This window comes from Pogona vitticeps, chromosome 2 (genome assembly GCF_051106095.1).
Source record: "Pogona vitticeps strain Pit_001003342236 chromosome 2, PviZW2.1, whole genome shotgun sequence".
Classification (NCBI taxonomy): Eukaryota; Metazoa; Chordata; class Lepidosauria; order Squamata; family Agamidae; genus Pogona; species Pogona vitticeps.
Genome location: NC_135784.1, coordinates 137,714,558 through 137,739,230, shown reverse-complemented (window position 1 = coordinate 137,739,230; position 24,673 = coordinate 137,714,558). Strand labels below are relative to the sequence as shown.

General features: G+C 42.3%; 1 long non-coding RNA gene across 1 annotated transcript in view; it reads right to left on the bottom strand.

The window, feature by feature from the left end:
* Positions 1-24,673, bottom strand: part of LOC144586278 (uncharacterized) — a 34,046-nt gene that overhangs the window by 5,781 nt on the left and 3,592 nt on the right. Inside the window, exon 2 of the long non-coding RNA XR_013541012.1 lies at positions 1-24,673. This exon is cut by the window's left edge and continues 5,781 nt beyond it. This is a non-coding gene — a long non-coding RNA (uncharacterized LOC144586278).

Genomic DNA, 24,673 nt, shown 5'->3' with positions numbered 1-24,673 from the left:
CAAATGGGGGCAAAAACACTGTAAAAGTACAGTGGTTTGCATGGTTTGTTTAAGTACTTCCCTCAATATTCAAAACAAAGTTGTGTGATCTATAACCAGAAGCAAGCTCATACTTCCTTTCACAAAAAAAAAAATGCATTCCTGTCCCCTCATACCTTTTTTTTCTTGTTTTCAACAGTTTCAATCAGAAGCAGAAAAGGCTTTTGTTGTTACTTTCATGAAAGTGTTGGTGTCAGAAAAATCTGCCAGTTTACCAAACATCACACAGAAAACTTACTTCTAGATCCCAGTTTACCTTCTGCCCACCCGCTACTCTGAAGCATCTGTTCCATTTCACCTGGAAGGCATAATATCTCACGTTGAGTGCTCTTTGTGGTAAGCAATATCTTGCATTTTTTGGGCAAAATGAGCCATATATATGCATTCCAAATGTTGAAGACATTTAGAAGGATGAGATGGCAGGAAAGTATCCAAGTTAATCCTAAAATGGGATTTGCCCACAGGCTGACAGGGAAGGGTCAATCACTTGAGCTTCGCCTTGGATTGCTGAGGCTCAGAAACATAAAGTACTTGTTCTTCCCCCCCCAAAAAGAGGAAGAAAAAAAACACAACACAGCAGGAAATAGTTCCACTTATTTTCAAGCCAAAGATAAATTTATTTATTATTTTCACCTCTATGCTGCCCCATTAATGCTATAACGCTGGGCAGTTCACAGGGTACAGTAAATCATACAATAAAAACACAATGTAATAAATACAATAAAAATGCAAGACATACAATAATTACAACTAAAAATACAACGAATTACAGATTAAAAAGTAATTAAACTGCAACAACAATTACAAAAGGCCTTGAAGCAATTAAACGTAGCCAGGGTTGCACAGTTCAGTGAGAAGGTGGGGCACGCACTAAAACTCAAAGTTGTAGGAGTTTCCAAAGCAGAACTCTGGGCAATCTCAGCACCCACTTGTGTGATAGGTAGAAACTACAGATGTGCCTTTTTCTTTTTATGGACTCCAGTCTCCAGAATTCTCCAATATTTCCCCAGGAAGAACTCCAGGAGCTACAGCCCAGAAACATCCATCCACAGACATCCACATCCTGGCCACCTGGCCAGGACTCACCTTCGAGGTTACCTGCCTGGCACGGACCCTGCCTCCTTGTGTTGATGTAAAAAAAGTGCTTCCTGGCAGCTGCAGTCTTTCAGAAGATGCCCTCTAAAGAGCTGAAAGGACACTGAGACTACAACTTTTGAGAAGCACCACAGCAGCATCCTTTATTGTAAATTAACAACAGGAAGCAAAGCCTGAGACAGCCCCCCTTCTCCCCCCTGTCCAGGTGAATGAGATGCAGATACCTGCAGGCATGTGTTCACAGTCTGGAACTGCCGGAATTCTGTCTGGCGGACTCCCAGAGAACTCCAGCAATCGGAATAAAAAGAAAAAGGGACATCTCTAGCACACATCACGGCAAATAATGTAAAAGGCCTAGAGTGGCCTTTTAGGCCAGATGGGCGGGGTATAAATCAAATCAATCAATCAATCAATCAATCAATCAATCAATCAATCAATCAATCAATCAATCAATCAATCAATAAAATCCCATTTACTAATCCCTAAAAGATTGGATTAGCAATTCTGGTACAGTTTTTCTACATTGATGTGCTCAGATGATCTCTCAGCCAGTAGTAAGAAAGGCAAATTGTTATTGTGAAACCAGAACTGAAACAATACCCTAGTCCTACCCCCAAACCTATCCCCTCTCCTTTACCGCACTCATCTACCATCCCACCAACTTTCTTTTTCCTTCCCCTCTCAAACGTCTGGAGAAATTCAGGACAGTCTCTTTTCTTCCCCCAAGCTGCAGTATATCCTGGGGAAAGCAGGGCAGTTTTTTCAAGCACCGCAAAGAGCATCAGGCACAGAAATAGGAAGGCAGGTTTTTTCCCCCCTTCCTCCATGAAGGCCCTTACCACAGAGCTTCTGCCACTGTACTAGCAGTTAATTATATAGGGTTCAAAGGAGTTTGGAAATGAAGTGGGTTCTGATGGGATAAAAAGAGTTAGAGGAGAATTCTCAGATTTAAAGCAATGAATGTGGAACACTAATACTGACCCCTTACTTGAGCAAAACAAGTAAAATTACACACCCATGAAATGAATATTCTCAGTCTGGAAATGCAGTTTCATTGCCCTCTCTACTTATCAGGTGTAATACTTCATATCGTTTCTTGAAATGTAGGTTTTACATCTTAAAACAACATCACCTGCTGTTTTTCTTCCCGGCTTCACCACTTTGCTTTGACAGCGCAGTTTAATTCCCGTGTTCTTTTCCCTCCACACTTATCGCCTTAGTTTAAAATGCAATCTGGTTCAACTATAACACAAATTCGACAGCCAGCCTGTAAGTCTGTGGGGAAGCAAAGTGCCAACAACTCCATGCTGGCCAGTTCCCTCTGTAATTGAATCTTCAAACCCGGCCTGACGAGCAAAGACAAGAGAAAAATGAGACACTGGTTCAGGTGCAGATGTGGCAGCTTAGTTAAAAATGAAACTCCTCAAGGGAAGAGCTTGTGTCTCTACACGCCTCCCCAACCTCAATATCTGCCATATTCAAGGCCATGCTAGAAAAATGAGCCACAGAGAAGTCTTCTCTCTCAAGCCTGAGCATTGCGTGGCCGCTTCATTTAAATACATTTCTGACCTACTGAGGCAACTTCTTTTGCGGTTGCCAGGTCTCAGACTTTGGGCTCAAAACCTCAGGTAACGGGATGCTGCTAATCTCTCAGTTCCAGTCTCTCACTTCCTGCCTCCTCTGCTGAGAAGATATCAGGCCTAAGAGTGGCTTGTGATGGCCAGAAGCCACTGTTATCATCCCGAGGCACTGAGGGGTCTGTGACTCATGACAGTGCCATGAAAAAAACCATCTGGGTTTGGTGGGAAACGAGGAGAGAGGCCCAGCAAGAGACAAGGGCAGCATATGAACTGCTGGGTAGCAACCTGGTGTCGGTCTCAGGTTGGGAGGTCTCAGAGGTTGGGAGTTTGATCCCCCCCCACGGTGCCTCCTTGATAATCCATAGGGTCCCTTCCAGTTCTGCAGTTCTAAGATTTATTCTTATTCTTATTTAAAATACCAGGCACCGTCAATCAAAATTATAAAAACATTGACTGGTATTATATAACAGGTACAAGTTTTAATCAAAAACTTAAGTATCTGTTAAATATCGGAGACGCACATATGTTGTTCTTCATATTGCCGTTTTTTGTAGCTCTGATGATGTTGCTTCTGAATTATCCTTACACTTCTTTATTCTATTACTGTACTACTATGTCTTGTGTGTTATGTTCAAGGTGTCTATCTGTTTGGATCCAGAAATCCCACAGGATCTTGATGTAGTCATTTTCTGACACCTTCTCTGCCTGATATTCCCACAAGTTTTTGGAGGCTGGCAAGTTATTTTTTTTTTATAATGACCACTGCACTAATTTTGCCAGTCTGTTTGTCATATCTAAATTTGTAATCTGTTTATGCAATCTTTGGACATTCGCAGATGAGGTGCAACACAGTTTCATCTTTTTCTTGGCAGTCAACATTTGCTGTTAGCACGAATTCCTTGGATTGCAGCCATCATCATACTGGTTTGGAGTGCTCGTTCTTGTGCAGCAAAAACCAACCCTTCAGTTTCTTTCTCAATGGTCCTCAGTTTTAGCCATGTCCATGTTGAATTATTATCATGTTTTTCATCAATATTTCTCAGGTGTTGTCCATGTAGTGGTTTATTATTCCAACTGTTTATTATCAGATTGTTGTTTCTTATATGGATCTTTTTTTCCTGTTGTTTTTATTCTTTATTTTTACTGCCTTAAGTAATTTTCCTCTACTTGTACTGATATAATCATTTAGGCTTCTTTTTTCCTCCTCTACCTGTTGTATTTGCAGTAATCCACAGCCTCCATTTTTTTTGTGGTAAATACAATCTGTCCGCATCAATTTTTTGATGTAGTGTGTGATGCATGTTCATTAGTTTCCATGGTTTTTAATCCAATTCTTTTAATTCATTTTGTTTCCAATTTATTCCAGCTGGGTATCTAATTACTGGAACTGCCCATGTGTTTATGGCTTTGATTGTATTTCCACCATTTAATTTTGATTTTAAGATTTTCCACAGTCTCTTGATGTATTCCCTTTCTGTCAGTTCTTTAACTTTTGTGTGCATGATGTTATCTGTTTCTAGTGTTCCAAGGTATTTATAATTTTCATCACCTGAGAGTGATTTTATAATATTGCCATTTTTAAAACCCTATTCCATCTAGGTTTTAGATCTTGCCATGGTGTGTAGTAAGAGCTGCACATTTGTCAATTCAAAATTTCATTTAAATAACTTCACTGAATATTCACACTGATTAGTAGTGATTCAATCTCCTTGGAAGTGTTTGCATATAGTTTCAGATCATCCATATAAAAGAGATGATTGATTTTTCAAGCTTGTACTGAAATATGGTAACCCAATCCAGTTTTATTTTAATTATTGACATGCAGATTAGTGAGATGTTTAACAGCAGTGGTGAAAAAAAGCTTCCTTGAAATATTCCAGTTTCTTTACCATAGGCCATTAAGAAAGTTTTCCATTTCCTTACCATAGGCCATTAAGATAGTTTTCCATTTGTTTTTCTTGAGGCACTTTTGAATATTTTTACTAATCCCAAATTTTTTTAGTCAAGTGTTAATCCAGCTGTGTGGCAATGGGTCAAATGCCTTTTTATAGTCTATCCAGGCCATGTTAAGATTTGTTTTTCATCTTTTTGCATTATTTAGTATTATTTTATCAATAAGCAACTGATATTTCATGCCTCTTGACTTTTTCAAGTTCCCTTTCTGTTCAGTTGGGTATAGGAAGTTTTCAATTAAATAATTATGTATTGATCTTGCAAGTATTCCTGTGAGGAGCTTGGACTGTTGGAAGGCATGTAATTGGTCAATAATTACTGAGTTCATTGACCTTTTGATGATATTTTATTATCAGAAATGTGTGGTCTGTTGTCATCCAATCTTCAGTTGTAGAATTTTGAAGTAAGTGTTTAAATTGCACTGCTATAAGTTGATGGAGCCTTGTGAAAACCTTTACCAAAATTCGTGCAGCTCATCAGGACTAGGTGCACACCAGTTTTTCACAGCATTTACTTGTTTCTTAATCATTACAGTTATTATTACAATATCATCCATATGTTTTCCTTGAGTTTCTTTACAAATATCTCTAATCCAGGAGGCATTTTTATTATGCTGGGCTTTCCCAAACTTCTTTCCGAAATTTTAGAGCATCATCTTTACATAGGCCTAATTTCTTTTGTGTTGCATTCTCTCCTAGTGATGTATAGAATAATAGTTGGTTATTTCAAAATTGCATGTTTTCTCTATATTGTTTCAACTGTCCATGATAGTTTTCAATTTTCTTTGCTGTTTTTATTCTTCCATAGTTTCAACTATTGTTTTCCTTTCTAGGTCATATATTTTGCTTAGTTTGGCTTTTCCTTTTTCCTTTTTAAGTTTTCAAGTGTTTTAAGTTGCTAATGTCTGCACTTAATTTGTTTATTTTTATTTCCAGACAAATTTTCCATTTTGGAGTGCCAGGAGTTTTCTGGATTTTTTGCAGCTTGTAACCAAGTTCCATGGTTATTATGATAGCTGTGCTATACCTGAGCTAGTTTGTCTCCTTTAGCATGTTGGTTGGGATTGTTTTGATCACTACATTTACATCAGTCAGTAGATCTTTTACTGGATTACTTTGTAATTGGCACAAAATGGAGAACTTTTGGCTTTCTGTGTTTTGTCTTATATGGATTACTATGTTTTCCCTCATTGATGTTTCCTGTTCTGTCAACTCATAATTTGTGGGTTGTTACATAAGTTGTTTATCTATTGATACATTTTCTTCTACTATTGTGTCTACCTTTACCCTCCATTTATCTTCCATACCATGGTCATTGTTCTGTGTTGATTTTTCTTTTCCCACCTTTTCTAGTTCTTGCAATTCCATTTCTGAAAACACTTCTCTGGTCCATTAGCTGTTGTTCAATTATGCCACTATTTGGGTATTTCCTTTTCCTAATTTCCATCATTCTTTTTTGAAAACCATGGGCTGTTGGGTTTGCCTTGTAATAGGATTTCATAATTTTTCGATTTTCAGTGGAAGTCCAAGTTTAGCATTTATGTTGTTCCAGTAGCTTTGCAGAAGTCCGTCCTGGTTCCTCAACACGGTCTGCTGAGCCCTCTAACCAGTGTGTCACCAGGTGTCCAGGGGTTATACCATCTAACACGGTCCTTGTTTACCTGATCCAGTATGGATTTCTGTTTATTTCTTCTTATCATAATTCATGGTTAGTGGACCCAGTTGGTCTGGCTTCTCATGGGTAACAACCAGGCAAAGATAGAATAAGAGGGCCTGGCAAGTGGGTTGGCGGCTCTGTTCCCTAACTGGTAAATGTTGAGGTTTGTGCTCACTGCTGGCTTTGGCCCATTAGCTGTTTGGTGACACTGGTGATATGAAAATTCTGTCCTTCACATTGGCATGGTGATGGTTTATTCAGACCTTCAATTTGCTATTGCTTGTCACTTTCACCACTACAGTGCATATGTCTATGTAACTTAGAATACTTGGCGAATGTTCAGAGGGGGGTCAAATTCCACACACAAAAAGCCATATGAATGTGCTAAATTCTCCAGGTCTTGAAATCAATGTGACAACTCCATCGTAATGCTACCCATAACATTCAATGTATATGTACCTGAGACCTATATACATGAATCCCAGTGAGCAAGCGGTGATGGGGGAGCTAAAATATTATCCCAAATTGTAACCATGTGCCTGTCTAGCCATAGTCAATAAAGCATTTTACCATATTTAACACATCAGCTTATGTTTAACATCGCTTCAGCATCAGTCAAGGAAGTAATCCCCATGCATTTCAGTGGTACTCATCATATGTTTCAAATTATGTCATTTAGATCTTGCTGAGAGGGGCTACAGCAAAGGCCTCACAGTGTGAAGCTCTAAAGAGAACATAACCAGTTAAATATCAGTGAACAAAATATTCCTTACAGCACAACCCTCTTCACGCTCCCTCAGAACTGTCGCTCCTATCAATTCTGTGAAGCTTACCTCTAGGTGACTGTGCAGATGATTGCAGCCCTGGTGAAATTTTAATGAGGAGAAGATGCCCACATTTGTATATACCCTATTTTACTGGTGAGCAGTTTTGAGAAACAGCCTTAAATTTCCCTTAGAAAAAGAAATAATTAAACCCAAATGATTATTTGGTATAATTTCCAAAACTGCTTTGATTTAATAGACATCATGACAGTACCCAATTCCCCCCCCAACAAGAAAAACAAATGTCATATAAAAAGAGGGAGAGAGAAACTATATAATATATAAGAGAGTGTCTTCCTTTGACGATGGGTATGGTCAGATGGGCATTTGTCCCACAGTTTGCTCCAGCCTGGGGACAGGTTGGTTTGCTCTTTTTTCCCAACAATCACACAAGGAGTGTATATTGGCAAACCACATCCTGAGCGATGCCTGCCTGCACCTTTTGGGGGCCCTGTCAGCCACTACTGGTTTTTTGATATAAGTAGCATCATTCCATTTTGGTTCAGTTTCAGCATGTGTGATCATTGGGATTGAAATAATGCAGCCGTCTGAAGCTGCCTCTTTGCTTAAGCCACTTAACAATCTTGAGAAATGGAAAGCTTTCCCGCCACTTGACTGCAGAGGGGAAGAGAGAGGAAGTTTTCCATTTCATTTTAATTGTTGCAAATGCACCAGAGATGCTTTGAAAGGGTTGGAAAGAAAAGATCCTTCAAATAGCCAGGACACAAACCATATAGGGCTTTATAGGTAATAACCAATATTTTAAATTGGGGCTGAAAACAGCCTGGCAGTCAGTGAAACTGTTGAAATAAGAGAGTTAAATGTTCCCTGTAACCAGTGCCAGTCAGCAGTCTGACTACAGCATTTTGAACCAGCTGAAGTTTCCAAACACTCTTCAAAGGCAGCCCCATGTACAGCACATTGCAGTAATCAAGATGAGATGTAAAAGAAGGCATTTGTCACTATGGCCATGTTGGATATCTCAAGGAACAGGCACAGCTACACATCATATTGCTGACTGGGGCTGGTTACAGGGATCACATAACGCCCCCTGTTAACAGCAGCTCCATTGGCTGCTGATCAATTACTAGACACAATTTAAAATGATGGTTTTAACCTATAAAGCTGTAAATGGCAGGGTCCAAGCTACCTCAAAGACCATATCTCCCATTATGATCTGGCTCGAGTGTTAAGAGCATCAAGAGAAGCCTTTCTTTCAGTCCTGCCACCATCGCAGGTACATCTGATGGGGACATAGGAGAGAGGGCCTTCTCTGTAGCTGGTCCTAGGCTCTGGAACTCCCTCCCACAGGAAGCCAGGCTGGCCCCCTCTTTGCTATCCATCCACAAGCAGGCAAATACCTTTCTTTTCAGGCAAGCCTTCCCTCGGTAAACCAGATACCTGTTGTTGGTGCTGGTGGTGAGTTTTCTGATAGATTGTTATACATTATTGATTTGATTGGGTTTTGTGTTTTCTATTTTTGTATTTTCCATTTCTCAGAGTGAAATTTTTAAAAGGTTTCTATACTTATTGATCTTTGCCTTAATATTATCTGTTAATGGTTGTAAGATGCCTCCTTATTCATTGTTCGTAGTATTAAATATTGTCTTTTAATGAAGGGGGGAGAATAAATAAATAAATAAATAAATAAATAAATAAATAAATAAATAAATAAATAAATAAATAAATAAATAAATAAATAAATAAATAAATAAATGTGCCATCTCTAAGACCTGTGTATTTAAGTCCAGGAATGGATACAGGAGAACACAGAATCTGCGAACCAGACTTTTCAGGACTGTAACCCCATCCAGTACAGCCTGAATCCCTATCCTTGGTTTGCCTTTTGACTGGCCAGAAGCACCTCTGACTCCTCTGGATTAATTTTCAGTTTGTTAGCCCTCATCCAGTCCACCACTGACAACAGACACTTGTCTGGTGTCTAGAATCTGGACACAGAACACCTTATTTGGAATCAGATAGGAAAGAGAGAGAGACAACCTCTTCCAACAGTTTCATGAAGATGTTGAGTAACATGGAGGACAGAACTGAACCCTGGAGGACACCACAGGCCAATGACCAGGGTGTCAAACAGGATTCCCCCAACACCATCTTCTGAGTTTGGTCATCCAGGAAGGACTGGAATCATTGTAAGACAATACCTCCAACATCCATCCCAGAACGTACCCCAGAAAAATACGATGATCAATATTATCAAAAGCCACTGAGAGGTCCATCAGAATCAACAGGGACACACTCTTCCTGTGTAACCTCTAGTGTGGGCCATCCACCAAGGCTGGTGTAGGTCATTCACAACATTTCTGTTCCAGAACCAGACCTGAAGCCAGATTAAAATGGATCCAGATAGTTTGCTTCATTCAGGAACCTCTGGAGCTGGAAAGCTACCACTTGATCCAAAACCTTGCCCAAAAATGGAATATTGGAGACTAACTGATAATTATCTAATACAATTGGATTCACAGAGATCTCTTTAAACAAATGTCTTACTACTGCCTTCTTTAGGCGTGCTAGTACCTGCTTTGCTGCAAGGAGGTATTCACTATTCCTCTGAATCATTCAGCCATTCTCTCTCTGGCTGCTTTTATAAGCCAGGAAAGGCAAGGGCCCAGTACACATGTAGTGGCTTTCACCTCTCCAGGGATCCTGTCCACATCCTCACACACACGCTGAAACATATCCATTATAACAGAACAAGCAGGGGCCAAAGTTACATCAACAGGGCCTGCATCAACTACAGCATCTAAGTCACAGCAGATCCAAGTGATTTTCTCTGCAAAGTATGATACAAACTCTACACAGTGGGCCATTAAGTGGTCGACATCCTTCTCTTGCGGACATCTGTGCAACAGGCCTTTGACTGCTCGAAAGAGCTCTGCTGGACAGCTCTGTGCAGACACAATGGTGGCAGGAAAGAGCAGTGTTCAGTTTCTTATTGTTAAGTGGCTTAGGCAAAGCATGGAAGAGACAGGAAGGAGACTTGTTGTTTTTTCTTACCTTTTAAAGAGAAAGAAGACTGGTCCACATTGTGCTAAACAGGGTCCCTTGAGGTGCGATGTGGTCAATCCTCAAATGATTACTGCACCTCAAAACAACCCAGTTTATCATGATCTAGACTGATCCAGGTCAGGATAACTGGGCCATCAAGTCACACCTTTCTCTTGGGAAAGACTGCACACAGAGCTCTTGCAAAGACCTGAAATCTTGGCAGGCTAGGATCTGTCACTTTCACTTTCTCCTGCATGGAGACATCTTTCTTTAAAATCTCAAGTTCTTTCCGTCTCGTTTATGAATACTGTATATTGTATCTGAAGACATTTGTGAGATTAAAGATGAAAGAGCAACATTTTTTGCTGTCTTCACAGGGAGACCTAGCTCAGATGAAGTCCTCAGTATCTCACAAGACTCTTCAACTTAGTCCTTGCTTAGTATTTTTGTCTTCTTCTTGACTCACAAACAATTCACACAGCAGAGAGAGAAAAAGATCATCTTTCTGTCTTTTTCCTCTCAATACAAGCTGATTTTGTTTCTCGCAATTTAGTCTGAATCCGTGAGGAAATTTATTGCTTGCTCAGATCTCACAGATCAATGGCTTCATGTGTGAAATGCATCAATAAATCTTGCTATATTTTGTCCTCTTTTGCCCTGAGATCTAATGTGGTGAAAATCCAGAACATGTGAGCAGTAAAAATGGATACATAATGTGCTGAAAGTTATTTTAAAGTTGTACAAGCTGTTTCCTAACAGTTGCTCCATAATGAGAAACAGAAAGTGAAGATTGTTTCAGCTGATCATTCAAGCTAAAATAAAAGAGAACATAAATACAGGAAGAAGTGGAATTTACGGGCTGAAAACCTTGGAAACTAGGATGCAACACAGCACTATTATTTAGAGCTGCCATGTTCAATATCAGAGAAGCAATGATGATGCCCAACCCCTTGTAGGAGAAGAACAACAAGCAGTTCTGAGCTGATGTATGTTGTCCAGTGTGACTATAATGCAAGCTGGAAGTGGATGATAAATGGCTTCTCCTAAAGAAGTGATGGAAATGATAAGGTGGGAGTGGTAGCCCTGCTGGTACTGAAAAACGTCTGGTCCCCCAGTCACACACACACACCCCACAGACCTATAGTTCCTTTCGGAGAAGGTATAACCACAAAACTAAGTATAACCACAAAACGGCTGTAGTTTAGCTTAAAACAAGAAAGAAAAGAAATCTGGAATACTGCAGTTTGCTATGCCAAGAAACCCCTTTGTAACTTTAATGAGGATTAGCAGCAGGAGGAAAAGGAAAAGCACACCTGAATGAACAGGAGTGTCCTTTATACAACAGAGTAAGGGGACCTGTGCCCATTTCTTGCAGGTTTCTCAGAGCTTCTAAATAGAACTCACCACGACACCCCTGGGAACACACAGCCAGGCGACTGCCCACACATGCTGCAGCATCGCCATTCTTAGTGGCCATGGTGGGAAGTCAGCCATCCCACTCTGGAAGACACCTTAGGTGGGCTGGAAACGGATTCGGATGCACAAGAAAATCTCTCCTCCCAACAGTAGTCTTAGCAGGGTGAAGAGAGTAAGGGGCCACCATCCAGGTCTCGACTACCAGCAGCAGGGTAGACCCCTCCAAAGAAATTCCCCACATGCTGCTCCCTAGTAGACTGGGGAGGAGAAGAGGAGGAAGATGGGGGGAGCCATCAGGTGACAGTCAAACCAAGGGGGAGAACGACCTGGAGGGTGGAGGGGTGTGGCGATCTCCTTTGAAGCCCCTATTCCCCAGGCCTTCACAAGGTTCTTGCTCTTCTTCCTTCTTCGCTGCCACCAGGTATTGCTGTCTCAATACCATTCACTCAAGGAGACATGTGTACTTTTGAAACTTAACTCATTTATTTGATCAGGGAGGTTAACATCAGGTTAATATACAGTAGGTAAATCACAGGTTGTTAATCACTTGAATCTGAATCAATTCTACTTTAAGTTTAAAGCTCTATCAACTCTCTGTTCCATTCAGCGTCCTTACAGATCTCTCACTCACTCTTAGTACACTTTTAAGTTTCACACAGTCTCTCACTACCAGAATCTCTCTCACTCACAGAGTCTCTTTCATATTCCATGCACCAGCCTTTATATCCAGCCCCCTCCCCCCTTGGCACCGCCTTCTGTCCACTCATTGGCTCCTTCTCCACTCTTCAGCTGTGACGGACAGGTGAGGGCAGGCCTGTTCGCTACAAGGGGAGCCCTTAGTTGTGGTGGGTATAGAGCTCTGGGAGGAGGCAGAAGAGACCCTGGACTAGGAGGCCTGCCAGGCAGAAACAGCAGGAGCACCAGGACTTGACCCCGGACAAAGCTGGGATGAGCAGAAGGATCCCTGAACAGGTGAGAGGGTCCAGCTGTGGGTCCCCCCAGAAGAGGCAGAATGGATGCAACAAGCTAGGAGCCCATGGAAGCCTTCTTTCTGGGATGAACAGGAATGCAGAGGGAAACAATGCTGGGACAGAACCGGGGGAGAGAGAAAGCACCAGAAGAAACTGCACTAGAGGTGGAACCCTGAGTGTCAACTCCCCACGCTGGACCACACCTCACTCCCCCCCTTCCCACCCCCCTACAGCCCCACTGGTTGAGCTAGAGAACCCCAAGATGGAGATGACTGTTCAGGGGGTGGCTGATGGCCATAAACCGTTCTGCATTGTGGAACACCTTGCCTGGCACACCTACAAGGCATTTTCTTTTTTCTTTTTTTAACAAGGGGATGACAAAAAGGAAAAGGGGAATTGAGGTTAATAGGGAAGAGGAGAAACAATAACATACTAACGTCCATTCTATACCTATTGCCATATCAAGATTCCAAATTATTCTTTTTACCTTCCAGGTTTAAGTTCTCGTTTCAATATATGCTCTTCATACGCTGCCTGTTGATTCAGTCCATTTGTAGAATAAGTCCTTTTTGTTGCCTTTTGTAAAGGACAGTCCTTCATCACTTCTGATAAAATGTCCATTTCCGCTGTTTCCCGTATGTTCTCTATAAGGTCTTCTTGTTTCGGTACCGTCGGACTTTTCCAATTTTTAGCATAGAGAATTCTGGCTGCAGTAACTATGTATATAACTACAGTATATATTCCTTTGTCTTATCTATGTTATCAGGTGTCATACTCAATAAAACAGTTCTGGGGTTAATGGCACCTTACAAAGCAATATTTGTTGCAAGAAAATACTTACTAAAGCACACCTACAAGGCATTTTCTAACTGCTTGGGTTTCAGGAGTTCATGCCCCCCAACATTAAGTGAGCAAAGAAGGGTAGTATATCCCTCTTTGCTCGCAGGCCAGCTGCCTTGGTTTGTAAGGAGAAAGGTGGGATAAAAAATATTTTAAGGAATAAATAAATTAAAACGAAACAAGCCATTTGTGTGTTCACATTGAAAGTTATAACCCTGCTTTCCGTTTTCCAAGCTGATAAATCCCTAGTACACTACAGCATCACTGTGTCCATCTCAAGGAAGGGACAACTGGGGGAGATTACAAATAACCTGATGGTAAATGAGTGATTGTTCCTACTTTTGCTGTTACAGCTGCTGCAAAGCATATTGCCACTGCTAGCAGCAGTAAGGTGCCCTATACAGAGTCAGACCACCAGCCTGTCCAGCTCTCTGTTTTCCCCACTGACTGAGAATGGCTCCCCAAATTTCAGACTGGAGTCTCTTCAAGTCAGGCTTGAAGATGCCAGAGCAACTGCGGGTGTGGCATCACTGATCTCTAGCCGAACCCCAGCACACCTACTGCGGTGACGCCATCAACGGACAGGCTGCTTACATAAGCATTGAGACAGGCCCCCGGGTTTATGTGCTTTTTCACCAGCTTAGAACTCAGATGCCTTCTTAAAAGCTTTGTTGAATCAAAGCTCCATGGAATCTCAGGCTGCCTTTTCTCTGTAAGTACTACAATAAGGATATGGGAAATCTGTAGGTTACAGGCCATGGCATTTTTGCAAACCAAACTGGTTTCTACTCTTGAGGACTGCTCCACTGCAAAATGAGAAAAAGAAAAAACACCCACAACTTTCCCCAGAATCGTATTGCTGTTGTTTTCCCAGAGTGGCCCAAAGCAAGTGGGAACAGGGTGGAGTTCAGTAGTGGTGGGGGGAGGGAGAGGGGGCAACCCAGAGTGGGCTCGTCATCAGTGCCGCCTCCACCCATAGGAGGTTGCCCACCATGAGCCTACAGGAGGTGTGCTTGAGGATGCCTGCCAAAAAGAGTTTCTCCGCTTTTGCCAGTGTGGCTTTTTATGCAGTGAGGCCTCATCATCATCATCATCTGTGGCATCAGACTGCACTTTCCATACGGCTCAATCCAATTAAATGATTTTCTGTTAGTGCATCTTCTGGGAAATCTTGACAATGAATGGTCTTTCATACAAAACAATATTTAAAAGAATATAGGGGCAATTGATATCCATTCACAAGTTGCAGCTCAGGAGCTAGCATTATGTGGAGCAGAGGGAACCAGAGGAGATTGCTCAGCTAAATCAACAGGACTCCTCATTTCAGCACTGCGCTCTCTCTACATGCTACCCCATTAATACTCATGACCCCAATTCCTTCTATCCCATCTCACTTTCACCCCCACAACGTCACATAAGAGGGAAGAATCTTCTGATGTTATTTCTTAGTCTGTATTCCGAATCACACATGTACCGCAGACCACTAGGCATCGTTGCCTAGAAGTAAGTCAAGCTGTCTTCAGCAGGGCTTAGTAAATGGGTTTATTAAGACGGCATTATTTACCTATTTATACCTTCCTTTGCCCCTTGTGGGATCCAAGGCAGCTGACAATGTGCATTTAAAGAACAAGTTCAACATTGTAAAAATACACAATAAATTACAGTATTTGAAAAGTATTAAATAAATGGTTGTATTAAAGCAAGTATACAGTCCATACAGTTCAAAATCATTTAAAAGGAGTTTTAATCATGCAGAAAAACAATAACGTCAAACAAAACTGCCATTCAAAGGCCCTATGGGCCTAGAGTAGAAATTATGCTACAACATTTTCAATTACATTTGATGGAGATCACCATCGTTCAGGTTTACAGGATTTTAAGACCCGCCTGATGAAGAATGCCTTGCAAAAGTGTTGACGCCTCCCCAGTGGCTCCATGCATGTCCCATGCGTTTGTTGGGGGGGAGGGCTTAGTTTAGTGCGATGGCTCTATCCTGTGCTTCCCGTGCAGTTTGTTCCTGCCAGCAAAACCTCCCAATCAGAACCTTCTAATTAGCAGCACTAATTAACTCTCTGTTCCATGAAAATATATATATGCTTCAGAACACAAGCTACACTAAGGCTGAGGGTTTCTAGCAAGAATTCCAAAGATCCACCCCCCCCAATGAGAAGCATTTTTTATAAATGTGGATTATTAATCTAAATTGTTGACATGATCCTGGGGAGGCTGCTTTTACTTGGGAGGAACCATGACCAAATCGGGCAGAACTCTCACCCCATCTGGAAAGGATCTCTGGCTGTTCCCGTCTCTCTGCTAATTCCTCCGTCTATTTGAGTTTCGCTTACTCTTCTTCATCCACTCATCTGTGATGCACCTCATATGGAAAGCAGTACTGAGTGATGATTAAGATGGTTTTATGAATGTTCGGCCAGAGAAGAAGACAAAAGACGAACCCTGTACAGGAACAGAGAAGAGAATGGCCACTAGGATATTTCAAGTTTGATATCCTCACTACAAGGCAGCTGCTTGAGCCAATGAGCTCAAGGACATCCTTTGGGGTATGAGTGGGCTACATGCAACTTGGTGGCCCCCGCGGCAGCTCCCCCCCCATGAGGGGGGAGTGCTCCATGAACATGTGCTCCATGAAAGCCTTGCCACTGAATCCTTCCCGGCCAGCCTGCTTTTTCTCCCACTTCTGCTGCTAGCAATGGACAAAATGCCATCTATAGGAGGATCCTGGGGCAGGGCAATAACGGAGGGTCTTCTTTTTATTCCAGCTGCCCCAGAGATGACCCTATAGATTATTCTTTTCATGCTGTGCTTTCGGGGGGGGGGGGAACAAAATAATGTTGTAAATATAAATCACAACTCATTACTTGGGGGGCGTAAAGGCTACCCATTTTCTTGGGGCAAGGTGGAAAAGGTTGCTGGAGAGGGTGTCCGTGTGTGCGCAGAGGCATAACTGTGGCAACTGACACCCAAGCCAGGAGCTCATGCAGCCCCCTGACCCAAAAGGGCTGGGCCCCTCCCACCTTGGAGTCTAACCATGGGAAATGTTCACAGGCACAAGCACACAAGAGGCCAATCTGGACTTCACATCATCTTCTCCTCAATGACAGTAACTACTGTCATTGTAGTGTCCACCCAGCAGGTGTTTACTGTGTTTCAGCCGCTTTATGTCAAAGGAGGTTGGAGGGTGAGGGGTTATGACCTGAGCTTGTGCAGAGTTTTTCCTTCTTGACCAGCAAGTAGAGGCTGACTCTGGCTGTGGTCCAGGCTGGGCCCACCAGGTAGAAACCTTTCCAGTGCATGTTTGCATATGTGCATGTTGCCTTTAGCACATGGGGCTTGCTTCTGAGAAATAGGGGAAGCCATATGATGTTTTTCATTCCTGTGGGCCAGCTCTGTTCTCCATCAGTTTGGTGACTTCGGGGGGGGGGGATGCTGTTACCTTTATGTCTAATGGCCTCATCTTTATATCTACCCAGCTTGCGGGAGGAAGCGGACCTGCCTGGGTTTGCCTTGCAGTACATTTTGCAGAGTAGGCTTCATTTCCTTCCCTTTCTTTTTCCTACCACCCCCACATTTGCCCTGGAGCTCAGATTTAAATCTGGTTATGTCAGCTGTGTTTACAGGTATTGGCCTTCTTTCAGGATCACATTCTCTCCAGCCTAATTGAGATTTAAGACCTTTATTTTGAGCCAGGGAAAGTGTTGGTCTTTGGTGGCAGTGGGGAACAGCCCAGGCTTCTGCAAGCTTTATTTACATCCAGCTCCCCGTGGCCAATCCTGCAGCCAGACACCTGCACAGCACAGAGCACAAAGGTTTACACAGGAAAACGGTTGTCTGAGATCCAAGAGCGCTCTCATATATCCGCGGCAGCTATTAACTGGGGTCTTGGATTTCGCGTTCTCTGCATTTAATTCTCCGGATCAAGCAAGTCCCGCGTTGAGCCGCACATAGAGGTATCCAAAGAACCTTGAAATTGGAGGGCACACACACAGATGGACACACGTGTGGATGGGCACAAGGGCACACATACACACAACCCATAGCCCAGATTTTCATCACTGATGCAAACACACATTCAGGCCTGGGTCTTTCTAGATCAGGTAGAGAAATGGCTCCCTTCCTCTTGTTTTGGACTACAACTCCCATCAGCCCCAGCATAGCCAGTGGTTGGAATTCTGTGATCCAAATCAACTAAAAAGCAGCCTGTTCTAGATGAAGACAAAAATATGTACAAATGCATTTACATTTTTCCAGTTGTGTGATGATAATTTTCACTGAACATTGGCTCTAGTGAGGAAACTACAATCAGCAGATTCTCAACAGAATTCTTAATATGGCACCTGCAGTCACCTTGTTGCAAATCATCATGATACGGTTTGCAATAAGGCATGTAGTTATGGCTGCAGGTGCCATATGAGGAATTGGGTTGAGAATCTGTTGATTACAGGATCCATTGCAATCTCCTCTCTAGATCCAAAGTTCAGTCACAATGAGGACCACACAACAGGAAACGGTAGATAATAATTTGCACCAAGTGTATGCATGAGAATTTCTACTCTAGGATTTAAGTGCTTAAAATTGGTAGGCATGTGATAATCAAAATTTACATTTATAACTGTATACAGAAAGACCTAAGTGTAGCAGACACTCCATAAAGATTTACATTCAGTTGTGAATCCTTGAGAAGTAAAGTTCCATTTTAGATTTGCTCAGAAACATTCACACTTTATTATTTATTGGCTACGCTCATATCCTGCTTCTCCCCTTTTGAGCTCATGGTGGCATTCATGGCTCTCCTGCTTCCCACTATACCTTGGCCACAGTCCTGGGAGGTAGAGGTCAGGCTGAGAAAGAGTGAGGGCTCTAAAGTCATCCAGTAGAGTTCATGCTTCAGCATGGATTAAAACGAGGATCTCCCAGGTCCCCATCCAACATTCTAGCCTCTAGGCAACATGGTTTGCATATACATGAGTTTGTTTATATTCACAACATTACTTTGTCTTATTAAAATGTATGTATGCAATGATCCTCAAGTATTGCTGAAATCTTAACCAGCAGTGTCCCCCCCAAAAAAGGTTGTGTTTGTGCATATGCTCATGTACATAAGCACAGGGCCTTCAAATGGCAGAAAACTGACTGTGCCACTTTCACCTGACTCCCCCATCATAAACATTTCAGAACACATGCTTGTTTTGTCCCCACTTCACATGTTTAGATGTATCTCTGAAAAACTTTATTTCAGCATTTTGCAATCTGCCCCATTCCTAAGCACTGCACTACAAAACCAGTCCCCTCCCCAGAGGGTATGGTCAATAGCGATAGGGGGAGCGAACATATATGTCCAGTGTATGTGGAGGACACCAGGTTGGGAACAGCTGTTCTAAATGTATATCAAAAGAAAGAAGATGGAACAGCTCTGACTTAAGGCAAGCTTTCAAGTTCTCCAGAACTTTTCAATGATCCAGTAAAAGTGTTACTCAACTCACAACTTTGTATGCAGGCATGCAATATGGATTGCATGCCTGCTTTTTCCTAACATTCCTAATGGAATGTGATGTGGAAGCAAGAGAACCAAAGAGCTTTAGAATGAAACGAGATGAGATGTCGACTACTCAAACACATTTGCTTGCCCTAAACGATACGGATAATGAATAAATTCTAAAATTAATATGTGGCTGCAGCCAGTAGTGAGGGTCTTGACCAGTGTGCAGAATGGATTCCTGTGGGGCTGTTTTACATCATGGTCTGACACTAAGGAGGCACGGATATTAGCTAAAGTTTTTGAGTGGACAAGTGAAGATTGTCCATACTCTTGGCCAGATCCAATTTTGTTTCTAAAGTATTGTTTTATGGTCTTCAGAAATGCAGTCAAGGAGAACCTGATTACTGAACCTTGATCTCAATTGTCACTCCCAAGTTACTCTTTTACAGAAACAGAACACCACAGAAATATGCAAATGAAGAATGGTTCATTTAAATTTAATGTTAATGAGAAGATTTCCTTCTCTTTCCAGCAGAGAGCAGCTGTTCTCATTTCAAGCTGGCAAAATGTCTCTAAATCACCTCCACAGCACTGAGGTGGACAGTGATGTCATTGTTTATAGGTTATCAGTTATTATTTTATAGACGTATCTGACATTTGCCTTTTAAAGAGACATTCGAGATGGCTCTTGGCCTTCTGCCATTGAACCTGTCCTGACAATTTGGTCTGTCATTAGTATCCTTCCCAGTGTAGGAATGCCAGCCTTCCTGACAGCACATAATTTAAAAAGCACTTTGATTGTTCTCTTCCTCAGTTTGCTGTCACTTTATAATCCATGGGCACAAGGACACTGCTTCTGTTTAGCTCTGGTGGTCAGACATAATGCAAGCTTGATCACACAGATGTTTGTTCCAAGCTGGTGTGGGTTTCTTTATACTGCACCCTGGCATTTACATTGCTGTCACAGCTCACATAGAAATATTTAATTATCCCGGAATGGTATGTTTCAAGTGCTCACACTACACAGCCCCTTTCTCCCTCACCACTCTGTGCTATTAACACAACCCATTTACCCACCCCTTTCACTGGCATTCAAATCCTTTTTTAAAATGTGTGTGTTGTGTGTTTAGTCGTTTACTCGTGTCCGACTCTTCATGATCCCATGGACCAGAGCACGCCAGGCCCTCCTATCTTCCACTGCCTCCCGGAGTTGTGTCAAATTCATGTTGGTTGCTTCGCAAACACTGTCCAGCCATCTCATCCTTGGTCGTCCCCTTCTCCTCTTGCAGTCACACCTTCCTAACATCAAGGTTTTTTCCAAGGACTCTTTTCTTCTCATGAGATGGCCAAAGTACTGGAGCCTCAGCTTCAGGATCTGTCCTTCCAGTGAGCACTCAGGGTTGATTTCCTTTAGAACTGATAGGTTTGTTCTCCTTGCAGTCCAGGGGATTCTCAAGAGCCTCCTCCAACACCAGAATTCAAAGGCATCAATTCTTCGGCGGTCTGCTTTCTTTATGGTCCAGCTCTCACTTCCATACATCACGACAGGAAAAACCATAGCTTTGACTATTCGGACTTTTGTTGGCAAGGTGATGTCTCCGCTTTTCAAGATGCTGTCAAGATTTGTCATCGCTTTCCTCCCAAGAAGCAGATGTCTTTTAATTTCGTGGCTGCTGTCTCCATCTGCAGTGATCATGGACCCCAGGAAAATAAAATTTGACACTGCCTCCATGTCTTCCCCTTCTATTTCCCAGGAGGTGATGGGACCAGTGGCCATGATCTTAGTTTTTTTGATGTTGAGTTTCAGACCGTTTTTTGCACTCTCCTCTTTCACTCTCATTACAAGGTTCTTTAATTCCTCCTCACTTTCTGCCATCAGAGTGGTGTCATCTGCATATCGGAAGTTGTTGATATTTCTTCCAACAATCTTAATTCCGGCTTGGGTTTCTTCCAGTCCAGCCTTCCGCATGATGTATTCTGCATATAAGTTAAATAAGCTGGGGGACAATATACAGCCTTGTCGTACTCCTTTCCCAATTTTGAACCACTCAGTTGTTCCATGACCAGTTCTAACTGTTGCTTCCTGTCCCACATATAGGTTTCTCAGGAGACAGATAAGGTGGTCAGGCACTCCCATTTCTTTAAGAACTTGCCATAGTTTGCTGTGGTCCACACAGTCAAAGGCTTTCGCATAGTCAATGAAGCAGAAGTAGATATTTTTCTGGAACTCTCTGGCTTTCTCCATAATCCAGCGCCAGTTAGCAATTTGGTCTCTAGTTCCTCTGCCTCTTCGGAATCCAGCTTGTACTTCTGGGAGTTCTCGGTCCACATACTGCTGAAGCCTACCTTGCAGGATTTTGAGCATAACCTTACTAGCGTGTGAAATGAGTGCAATTGTACGGTAGTTGGAGCATTCTTTGGCACTGCCTTTCTTTGGGATTGGGATATAGACTGATCTTTTCCAATCCTCTGGCCACTGTTGGGTTTTCCAAACTTGCTGGCATATTGAATGTAGCACCTTAACAGCATCATCTTTCAAGATTTTAAATAGTTCCACTAGAATGCCATCACCTCCACTGGCCTTGTTGTTAGCCAGGCTTTCTAAGGCCCACTTGACTTCGCTCTCCAGGATGTCTGGCTCAAGGTCAGCAACTACATTGTCTGGGTTGTACGGGATATCCAAATCTTTCTGATATAATTCCTCTGTGTATTCTTGCCACCTCGTCTTGACGTCTTCTGCTTCTGTTAGGTCCCTCCCATTTTTGTCTTTTATCATGTTCATCTTTGCGCAAAATGTTCCTCTAATATCTCCAATTTTCCTGAACAGATCTCTGGTCTTTCCTTTTCTGTTATTTTCCTCTATTTCTTTGCATTGTTCATTTAAGAAGGCCCTCTTGTCTCTCCTTGCTATTCTTTGGAAGTCTGCATTCAATTTTCTGTAACTTTCCCTATCTCCCTTGCATTTTGCTTCCCTTCTCCTCTCTGCTATTTCTAAGGCCTCATTGGACAGCCACTTTGCTTTCTTGCATTTCCTTTTCTCTGGGATGGTTTTTGTTGCTGCCTCCTGGACAATGTTACGAGCCTCTATCCAAAGTTCTTTAAAATGTATAGCAAGTGAAATAGCACTGGACTGACAAGATATGGGAAGCATTTGAATTAGTGCTATATCAGTTTATCTACTAAACTTTTAAAAATGCAACTTTTAATTTGCATTGCAGATTGCAATCCTCGCTAGCAGAAGGCAGGCAAAAGGGGAAGGGTTCCCTCCCACACCATGCACATCAGGATGTCATCTGGACATACCCATCAGTAGCTCTAAAGGACCAATATAGGCAATCACACAAGCCAAAAGCAAGACAAAATAATGATTCTTCACCATCTTTCTGTTTCATTAATAACTTTTCTGTCATCACCACGATAAAGTCTTACGTTCCTCCAGAATTCTTTCTTCAATGTGGCAGAGAATATTAATGACTGAGACTGCTTGAGGGACATATTTACATGCCCCTTAAATAGGCCTAATCTTTGTGATGTTAGTCTGAAATACCAAAGGTCAAGTGTGGTTTTAATGTTTGGCAATGTCCTGATTTTCAGGGTGCAATCTTTACTATACTATTAAGTGTTCAGTCACAGATGTCAGTGAAAGTTCAATTTTTTCCTATCTTTCCTTGATAAAAACATTTCCTTAGTTCAGAATAATGCAGCTGAGGATAACTAACTACATTAGATTATGACTCACAGAGACATGTCTGTGGATAGATAGCAGAATGGGGCCACGGTAGCATCATATTAGCAGTGTTTAAGAGTACTTTAATTGCTCTCTTATTGGTGCACACGAGTGCCCCAATAGATATTGTGTGACCACCCAATTCAGCATTCCATAAGTCAGGTCAAAATATAGGGGTGCCCCCCATTATAACTTTAAAACTGGACCTTTGATCAGCACCAGTTTGTCACAGATGTAGCCGTCTTCTCTTGCTTTATGCTAAATACGGGGCTGTTTGAATAAACAGTTCAAGAGTTGTGAGCTTTACAAGGTAAAATTGTTTTACCCCCCTCCTATGCAGACACCAGTGATCTTTTCATCTGTCACACTTGTTGAAACACAGCCCTAATTACCGCTCTGTGTTTGAGTGAGACTTGGTTAACTGATGAAAAAAGGGGGCAGTTTTTGGCATTTTCCCTTGCATGGTATGGTAGTGAACGGTAGTGAACACAAGAGTGTATCCTATAGAGCACCTTGACTGTCGCCACTGGTGTTGTCAGTGTTAAGGTTGCTCTTTGCGATGTAAAGCTTAGCATCCTTTTTCTTGTTAGCAATGTGGGCACAGTATTGTGCAGCCATTTCCTGGTGCTTTGAATTGTGAGTACAGAATCACAACATCCCACATTCAAAAACCAGAGAATTTCTTTGTTTTATTTTTAAAGAATTCACTTATTACTGCACCACTACTGAAAAGAAATAGATGTGAGCCATATCACTTTCTCGACAGGAGACTACCTGGAGCCCCACAGAAAGCCTTCAATGGTTCTAATGGCCTGTCCACCTTGCTTGAAACTGGTTCCAGCTTTCTGCTTCTCTAGATCCAGTTCAACAGCTGTGGTCTCCTGCTGCTGCTGCTGGATTATACCTCAATTACCTGTATCCATCCCCCCCGCCCCCGATTGACACTTAATTATGACCACATAGACTCAGAGAGAGAAAATATAAGATGCACTTGTGTTCCGTCATGTTATGTACCTCAGATATTTCTACTCAAGGTTGATCAGTCCTCAGAACAGAAGTCTATCAACATAGGAAGCTCCTCCTAATTCCACTGGGCTACTGACTCATCTGGATCAGTATGAGTTGTGATTCTGCAGGTTCTGAGACAGGAATTAGTCCCAATCTGACTGAGAGATGCGAGGACTGAACCCGAGACTCTTGATATATGCCACCGAACTACAGCCTTTCCTCCAAAATACAAAGTACCTCACAGATGGGCATGCCAGCCTTGCAAAGGCATGACTCTGATCTTCTCCGTGTCATTCCAGTCTTAAGAGTATGGTATATCTCACTGAAGTAAACACTGGGGCAGTGGGAGAACATATGTGATCTGACCACAGCCGACGAACAATAGTTACAGGTAGTAAGTACAACTCCAATTTTTCTTCATCATCATTCCAGGTGGATTTCCATTTGTCTATTTAGCCAGAATGATTGGCTGACCAGCTTTCCACTTGGAAGCAGACCAAGAAACAAAATCACATTTTCCATCTGCCTTCCAGTAGGGCTGATGGCCGTTTTGAGCCAAAACCCAGATTCTCAGTAGAGGCTAAAAGTAGCAAAGAGCGATCTGTTCCAGCTGATTCCCCCCCCTTTTTTTTTTTAAATAGGTGAGGGGCTTGCTGCTGTCTCTTTTTCTAGTTCACAGTAAGACACAAAGCCAGCTGCACCTTGGGAGGGAAAAAAAACTGTGCCAGATGCAGGAAATAAAGACGCCTTTAAGATCAGCTCTTGTCCATACTGTTACATAGAAAGCGGGATGTTGTTGAATTAAAAGTGTTTAGTAAGTCTGTGGATATGACACCTTATCCAGAAGGAAATCGCAGACATCAGCAGCAGATCCAGCCAAGAACTTAGAAATCCAACTCCTTGCCCGAGGGTTCCAGTGGAAAGGACTATTCACGCCTGCCATCCGCTCATCTGAACAGTTTGTTTTGTCTGCTACAGTCTTGGAGGAAACGGAGATGAAGGCATTGGCTGGCTGAGTCAAAACCTATTATTTCCCAGACTTGAGTCCCCACAGACTCTCAGTC